Source organism: Solanum tuberosum, unplaced genomic scaffold, assembly GCF_000226075.1.
Source record: "Solanum tuberosum cultivar DM 1-3 516 R44 unplaced genomic scaffold, SolTub_3.0 scf00125, whole genome shotgun sequence".
In the NCBI taxonomy this organism is placed as follows: domain Eukaryota; kingdom Viridiplantae; phylum Streptophyta; class Magnoliopsida; order Solanales; family Solanaceae; genus Solanum; species Solanum tuberosum.
The window spans coordinates 114,137-123,627 of record NW_006239052.1 but is presented as its reverse complement, the minus strand read 5'-3'; positions in this window follow the sequence as shown (position 1 = coordinate 123,627).

Sequence of the window (9,491 nt, the reverse complement as noted above, 5' to 3'; positions counted from 1 at the left end):
TTTCATGAGAGGACCAAACACATCGAAGTGGATTGCCATTATATAAGAGAAGCTGTAGATACAGGAGTCATTACTCTTCCACACGTGTCCAGCGATCTTCAAATGGCTGATGCGTTTACAAAATCCATGGCACGGCAACGCCATCAGTTTCTAGTAGGCAATTTGATGCTTCTTGATCCACCAGCATCAATTTGAGGGGGGATGTTAGCATGATGGACAACTAAATGATTGTATATATTAATGTAATTATATAGTGATATAAATTAGCATGACCATATACATTTGTTGTAGAATCAAAGGAATAAATATTGTGATAGAATAGCTGATTTGGAGGGATAGCAATGTAGATTTAGAGGGATTGAATAGCAGATTTGTAGAGATAGAATAGCTGATCTTTAGGGATAGGAATGGCGGATCTTTAGGGATGTGTAATCTTTATTTTCTCTATATAAAGGAAAGACTCTCACTTTGAGAGACATTCAGCAGAAAATTGACAATCTATACAAACAGCCAAAAAACAAACTTATCTAGTAAATACAACCAGTAATTTGTACAATTTGTGAAGATTCAGATGAGAAGATCCAAAAATGTGAGGTAGGTTCATTATTCAAAGAGGTGAGAAGTGGAAAACATTACCTTAGAACACCTATCCCATTTTGAATCTGGTGAGTAGCTGAAGTTTACAGAGTTGTGAGGAGACATGCCGCTGTAGAGAAGTGTTGTTGTAGACGGCGGAGAAGTGCTGTTGTAGTGAGAGAGTAATTTGGAAGGAGTGAAGTTTCCAAAAGTTGTGTTTATTTTGTATTTTGTAATTAAATTAAAAATAGCTATTTATTAAATTACCTATTTCCAAAAGATGCGAGTGTCTTTTATTTCATGGATTAAAAATATATATTTTATATTTTGAAATAAAAATTGTATTTTGAGATAGCAGGTGTTTAAACCCCCGGTATTTACTTAATTTTTTTGGGGGGGTTTAAAATCCCCGCTGTTTACTTTTATTTTCCGTCAGCTACCAAACCCCCGTTATTTAATGTAATTTGTGGGGGTTGCAGCTAACCTCCGCTTTGAAACCCCCACGATTTAGGTGTTTTTTTGTAGTGAAAAGTTGAAAAAACTAGATAACTCAGCAAACATAGCTAGTATATTTATAATACATTGCTATAGTTTTCAAATATTACCTAACATTATACTTGGAAAAGGCTCGAATATGCCATCTAAATTTGAGAAAATGCTCATTTACGTCATCTGTTAAAGTTTGGCTCATCTATGCCATTTTCGTTTGAGAAAATGCTCATTCATGCCATTATTTATTTACTGAAATGACATAGATGAGACAAACTTTAAACGAATGTCATAGACTAGCCCTTTCTCAAACTTCGATGGCATAATTGAGCCTTTTCTTTTTTTTTTTAAATGATTTAATTAATGACATGGTTGAATCATAATTGACCACATGTAAAAAATGGTTTTGCAAAACCAAAACTTCTTTCAGTTAACAAATAATGACATGGATGAGCCTTTTTTCAAACAGAAATGGCATAGATGAGCCCAACTTTAAACGGATGGCATAAATGAATCTTTTCTCAAAGTTCGATGGCATATTTGAGCCTTTTTCCTTTTTATTTTATAGTAAAGCCACACAAATTTCACAATAATTCGGTTTAGGGAATGTTCAATGTGGTGATCGCAGGAAAGTAGATAATTGATACATGTATTTAATCTTCTTGATTTTGAAGAATATATTCATGGTAAGGTGCAGAGGACAAGATAGTATTGACTATATCAGATGTATATACAATAGATTAAAAACGGCATAATACATAAATATGTCATTTAACTTGGATTCATTTCAGATTTATGCCCTTCAACTTTGGGTGTGCTCAAGTAGGCACTTTAACTTGTATAAAGTTGAACAAGTAGACACATGAGTCCTACGTGGCATAATATACATAGGATACCATGTAGGATGAAAATTGCCATGTAGGATGTCACATATGACACGTGTGTCTATTTGTTCAATTTTATATAAGTTTAAGTGTCTACTTGTGTAAACCCAAAGTTGGAAGATATAAATGTGAGTTGATGTCAAGTTAAAGGGCATATTAATGTTTATGCCGATTAAAAACATGTATCAAATGTATTCAACTCTTCTTTGCTTCTGAATAATTTTTTTCTTCAAATATTCTTGAGCTTGTACATATGTGAATCTGTGTTTTGTTGATGATTGATACATATGTGTATCTATGTATTTTTAAGAAATCATCACCAACTTAATTAATATTCGAGACATTTCAAAGAAGAATCTAGAATATTCAAGAGTTATAAAAAAATAAAGGAAGATCTCTAGAATGGGTATTCTAGAGAGAAAAGTCTAGAGATGTTCTAGAAAAGGTAGTTCTAGAAATAGGAAGTTAGAAAAACATTCTAGAATATAGTATCAAAACCCTTAGCTAGCTAGATTCTTCCATCACCACCCATAAATATGTTAGGATTTGAAACTTTAGACAAAAAGATAAGGCTCAGCTGAGGTAATTTTCATTCATATTCAAATTTCAAAAGGCATACATACATATATCTACATAAGCTTTTCCAAAGTTAATAGAGGACCATACATATCCAACCACTATTGACTTTCTTACAAAACATATTCCATAAAACAAGGACTACCTTTCCTTTACATACTTAACATAATATTTAAGAAAATAACAATTAAACAAAAACCATCTAGAAATATCTCATTTTCTAACACTCCTCCTTGAGATTTTTCTTGGATACTCCCAACTTAGCCCTTAGAACTTCAAATTTCCCCTTAGGAAGAGCCTTGGTCATGATGTCTGCAATCTGTTGATCTGAGCTGCAATGAACAAGTTGAACTTTGCCATCCTTCTCTGCTTGCCTGATAGCGTGAAACTTCACATTTATATGCTTGCTACGACCATGATGCACTGGATTTTTGGCCATAGATATTGATGACTTGTTGTCAACCTTAATGACAGTAGCTTCAATGTCATTTTGCTCCAGATCACGTAAAATCTTTCTTAACCATAGAGCCTGATTAGTTGCACCAGCAGCGGCGATGTATTCTGCTTCTGCAGAAGATTGAGCTACCACGTCTTGCTTCTTTGAATTCTATGAGAACATGTCTGAACCAAGTGTAAAAGCATATCCAGAAGTGCTTTTCATATCATCAACGCTTACTGCCCAATCACTATCTGAATAACCCATCAGTTGCCCTTGCTCTTCCCTTTTAAACCAAATACCATAATCAGCAGTTCCTTTGATATATCTCAACGTTCGTTTAGCAACACCAAGATGAACTTGACTTGGAGCTTGCATAAACTTCGACAGTAGTTGACTTGAGAGGAACCTCAGTCGACTACAGATTGAGACATGTATGAATGGAATCGAAAATGTGTAAAGTAAACTTGACACAATAATTTTTTATACTGGTTTGGGATCCAATGTGGATCTTACGTCCAGTCCCCTTGGGTTGCAAGGGTGTTCTCTTCTAGCCTTGGTAACTTTTGATGAGAGTACAAAGTTGAGTGTGACTTCACAGTTTACACTCTGTTTCTTTTCACTCTTCTATTTTGATACAACGCCTTACCAACAATTTTTCTCTCTTCTCTCTTTTTTGTTTACATAGTAGAACTAAATAATACAATGCTTATCAAAAGTAGAGTAGGGAGCGGTGAGATGATTCAGACTCATTGTACAATCTTTCCACTTGCAGTGTGATGTCTTTATATAGGGTCGAGACTTGAATCTGGTCCTACGAAGAGATGGCAACCCAATAAATTTGATCTTTGGAAAAAAGGCAAGATATCCTTATTTTCCAAGAATAAAGATTAAGGCTTATTCATTGATTTAGCCTTAATAGCTTGCAGACAGTCGTTTGTGATCATTTCCTTATGTCTCTACTTCAGTAGCTTTCTTGATTGTATATAGCCGTTGGAGATCCCTTCCTTTCTTGTTTGATTCATTCTTGCAGCTTCCTTGAATTGTATGTAGTCGTTTGGAGATCCCTTCCTTTCTTGATTGATTCATTCTTGCAGCTTCCTTGATTTAATATGGCCGTTGGAGATCTAATCAAGATCTTACACTTTTCTGATTTATTGGCAGCTGGTTTGTGATCTTCCTTGATTTGCAATCTTCCATGATTTGTGCATTTCAGATTTCAGCCTCCTTGATTGATGATCTTCAATCTTGCTGTGAGAATTTTCTTCTTATTTGATTCTTTCCTTTTTGAGTTGTCCTGAAATAGTTAGGTTGATTATCATCAAAACTTTACACCAACATCCATGTATGACCTCCCCAATCCATACCTTTCAGCATCTTTTGAGAAAACTACGGGACCAAGTTGCCGTGGGTCACCAGCTAGTACAACTACTGTCTCCTTCCTTAAAAGATGTGACAGAGGAATCATGGTATCAGGCTCCGATGCCTGTCCTGCCTTGTCCAAGAAAATATGAGACAAGTGTCCTCGTTTGATGCCTTGTGCATAAAGAAGAAATGCGCTAGCATACGTAGATATGATAACCCTATATCTTCTAAGCTCCCTCAGAAGAGGACACTTAAAAGCATTATCTTCAACATTGCAAAACCGAAGGCAACTAGGATTCACATCGTCTAAAAGACGTGTGAGTGCATTCAACCTAAATATCTCATGCTCCTGCACTTCAACATTCTGCTGACTCACAAGTTTCTCAAGTATATGGTCTGCAGCACTATTTGAAGGTGCACACACAAGAACTCGAGCATCTTTCCTCATAATATGTAGCTGGATAATAGCTTCTATAAGAGTCCTTGTTTTGCCTGTACCAGGAGGCCCATGGATAACATATGGAGCCCCTCCTTCGCACCCGAGAATCTTTTCAACAGCACTTGTTTGCTCCTTGTTAAGCATACATGAATTAAGAGGAGCCAGTACAGCAGCTTGTATGTTTCTCGTGCTGGATATGACTGATGGAAATAGAATTTCTCCATCTAAGCTTTCTGTAGCTTCGATGGCTTGATACAACCTCCGCACTCCCATACGGTTGAAGGCAAACTGCACATTGTAAAGGTTTCTACCTACATGGTTGTCATGAAATTCCTTATCAAACTTCAAAAATACCTCTTCTGCCTCAATTCGGTGAATATAACCCTGTGCAAGAACCACCAAGTTTATGTTAATACATTTCATTCTTTTGATTGTAATGATAACAATAGTTCTAACCTTTCAAGTAAAGTAGATGAAAATGAAATCTAAAACAGAAACAATATTAAAAAAAGACTTTAAATTAGGAAAAGAAGTGCAGAAGACTCCTTATAAGGAATAGAAAGTTTATTGAATTAAAATAACTACTTTCCTTGTTTCTTCAATAATAAATGTGAATGCACCTGGTAAGGGGTAATGATCTCACTAGCATATGTGGTAGCTAGCTTTGCAAAGATATGATCACCATCAACAAGCGATGGCCTCCTCTCAGCTAGCCCTGGGACATGAAGGGACAAAAAGTGTGGTCCCCTGCGCTTCATGGTGACGGACTCCATATCATAGTCCCTCATGTCTTCCTGATGCAAGAAACTATAAGATATTAGTACTACCCAAAATCAAGTATTACTTAAATCAAAATCTGTACACAAACCTCCATCTTGATTTCTTCAATTGCTAGTAAAGTTCTAAAATAGGCAACGTAATTATCTCTTCTTAAACCTTCCCCAATAACATCAGGAAATCATTTATTCTCTATCATTTCCCTTACATCCCGTGGAATTGGATATGACAGAAGTTTGTGTCTGAATATACTATATGAATCCCTCATAGGACGAGAACCCCCAACGAATCCAACATCTACTGCTGGCGCTTTCTTCCTTCTGTTTCTGTGGAATGGCCTACTCGAAGCCAGGGATTGGGAAACCTTGTCCTCAGCTAAGACAAAAACTAACCTTCCTATGTTGTCATCACCCACATTGAAATGCACAGCTGATGTGTGCAATCCAATTTCTTTGGGTTTACAAGTCAGCCATACAGTTAGTGGCCGACCTGGTTGTAACATTCTATCCTCTAAGCTAAAGGACTCCATGAATTCCTCAACATATTGCAAGTCAGAACAAGCAGTTGGAGGTTTCATCAGAGAGAGTGTGAATGAATCCTCAGGTTTCGAGTCATAGATCTTAATTGACCACAGCTCCACGGTTTCATTGGTAGTATTCTCTATTGTGATTGAATCAACAACAGTTTCCCCAACAAAGCCTGATTTAGGTTTTCCCTCTATCAGCGGAAATGGAACAGATATAACAACTATATCACTCTCTTCATTTGGATTGTAGCTATAAACTGATTTATATTTGTCAAAGTCGACAAATCCGATGTCTCCTTTATAAGAAATAGTTGAGTATTCATCATCTGACTTATAAGCAATTGTGGCCATGAGTAATTGAAAGGAATTTGAACAAGAACCTGAAAGTTATTGTACAACTGTCAAATTTTTAGATTCATGGAGAAAGTTAACATGAATGAATTAATTACCACAACACTTGACACTTAAGCCGAATCACTTTTACACAAACAATCTGATAGTAAAATGAAAATTATGAGAACAAGCAGCAAATTTTCATTTAGACATAAGAAAATAAATAAGAAACACACTTATTTTCTACGGAAAACATCTTCCTTCACACTGAACACACCTAAATGGTTTTTCAATGTAACTTCTCCTTTATGATACTTAAAGATGTTACTTAAATATACATCCACTTTTTCGGACACCCCGAAAGTATAGATTGATAAGCCTAATAATCAACTTTTCTGAACTATTGCAAGGTTCCAGGTCACAAAATCACAAATAATTTTAAATTTTTAACCCCTCCCCAGAGCTACTCACACACAACATTTTGCTCACTCAAAACTCAAAACCATACGATTGAAAGTGAGGAATGTTCGTCACACGAGCAAGTCTCTCTTGTCCACAAATAAAAATATTTAAAATAAAATTATAAATGCATACCTGCACCGTGATTTCATTATAATAGAATTTTCTTTTTACAAAATTATATGACAATGGATATGGAATACACGTGCGGAGTACGTGCCTAGAGACTAGTAAGAATATAAATAAGAGACACTTATTTTCAAAAAAAAAAACATATTCCTTCACAATGAACACACCTAAATGGTTTTTTCAATATATGTAAGTTGTCCTTTTTGATACTTAACTGTTAACTTAAATATACATCCTCTTTTTCGGACACCCCAAAAGTATAGATAAACAAGCCTAATAATCAACTTTTCTGAATTATTGCAAGGTTCCAAGTCAGAAAATCACAAATGATTTTAATTTTTTAACCCCTCCCCATAACTCGCACCCAACTTTTTGCTCACTCAAACTCAGAACCATAGAATTGAAAGTGAGGAATGTTTGTTACACGCACAAGTCCCTCTTGTCCACAAATAAAAATATTGAAAATCAAGTCTACATCAAAATTAGGCCAAATTCTACAAAATCTTAAAATCAAACGATACACATTAGAAAAGAAAACACACAATCACAAATGTGTTGAGAAAACTAAAAACGCAGATCAAATAAAACAGATACGAAGGAAAACTCACCTCGATTTTGGTCTCTAGAAAGAGAGAACAGAGAAGAAGGGTTTAAACTTAATTAGAGATGAGTAATTGTGGAATGTCACTAAGAGACAACGGTACATAATTATAGTTAGCATCATTAGATTTACGTAATCTATACTCAGATTACAAATTTAATAAGTAGTTGACTGAACAGGAATATAGTCTCTTCTTATTTTAATGAATTTTCTTCAATTACTACTCAAATTATAAGCGAGCTGGAAAGATAATTAATGCTACAAACTCCGGTTTCATATAATCAAACATAGAAATAACAGTCACTTGACATATCTAATTCTACTATATGGAAGTCCGTCTTGATTATTCTTAAAAAGAGCTCTAACTTGATTACGGAAACAACTAATTAGCTAACTTGTCAGCCACCATATTGCCTTCCCTAAAGGCAAACGTAAACAGAAAAAATGATAATAATTGTAAATCATTCAGTAATGTCTTACAATCCTAAACAAGAGAATCAAAATAAGATTTATAATTTAGAGAGGTTGATGAAGTAGTTGATTATCTGTCCGATGAATTATTAGCAAAGTCACTCTTCAAGTAACTGAGAGCTTCTCAAAGGCTCATAATCTCTATGCAAATAACAGTACGTCTAGCTACTTTATTTGTGTCCCTGGCTGTTGTTGGATCATTTAATAGATGTTTCGTCATAGATTTCGATTTTTTTTTACTTTACTTGATATTTAAGAAATTGAAGTTGAAGTTGCATTTGGTAATACTTTTCTTCAAAGGAGAGAAGAGATGTAGTATTTTATTTGGAATTTATGATGATGACCAAGGAAGAGCTTGAAGGCGTGCAATGGACGTTTTTTTTATCATATGTATATGCATTCAATCTCACTTAAGTAGTATGTAGTATACAATTGACTTGAAGTTCTTATAATGTTCGGCTTGAGAATATTTTTGCAGTTTATAAAATAGTACTAGATGCTTTTAAATAGCTATATATTAATTTTAAAGAATTTTGGTTGCACTGAAAATTTGCTCCTTATTTTGGTTATTTGGTAGTTGAATAAATGTGTTTAATGGTGACAAATTTGCCAACTATAAAAAAGGATTTGTAAAGACTATTGTTGTTGCTAAAAGTTGTTCTTCAGTAACAAGGTGAAACTTGCACAAATGGGCATTAATTGTGGCTTCTCAAAGTTGTAGTCACAAATAACCTTTAGTTATGGAATAACTAGCTATGGCTCAATTGTTGCCAGTTGCCACTATATAGTTTTTCACCTTTAACCAGAGTTCTCGGGTTCGAGCCCTAGGTATGGAGAAAATCATGTTGGGAGCGCCACCCCCGAATTGGCTCTGCAGAGCGCTATCTGGATTTAGTCAGAGCTCCAATGTGAGCTTCCGGACACCGCGTGGGAAACCAAAAAAAAAAAATTAAAATAATAATAATAATATATATATATATATACACACACACTTACGACTCCACCATAATGTGACTACAAGAAATATGTCCTATAGTCGTCTTGGGTACGAAGTCGCCTTTGTTAGGGAGTGCTTTACCTCTGTGGGACTTTTCGGTGCGAATTCAGATTTAGTCGGGCTCCAATGTGGGTACCAAACACCGGGGTGGGAAATCAAAAAAAAAATCAAACTAGAAAAGAGACCGAATTTACTTAAAACCCAAAAAAGGACAATTTTTTGGAATTAAATTAAATTCAACTAAGAGGCAAATTTATTCTATTTCTTTTTATAGTTCAACTTCACAAGTGTATACAATGACACGTTATTACAAATCTTACCTAGTCATGAACCCTTATTAGTTAACCTACATATTCCCTTTCTGTAATTTAAAAAGAAAAAAGTCATCCACAAGTAACCAAATCACCACAAAAGAATGTATATATATACATCT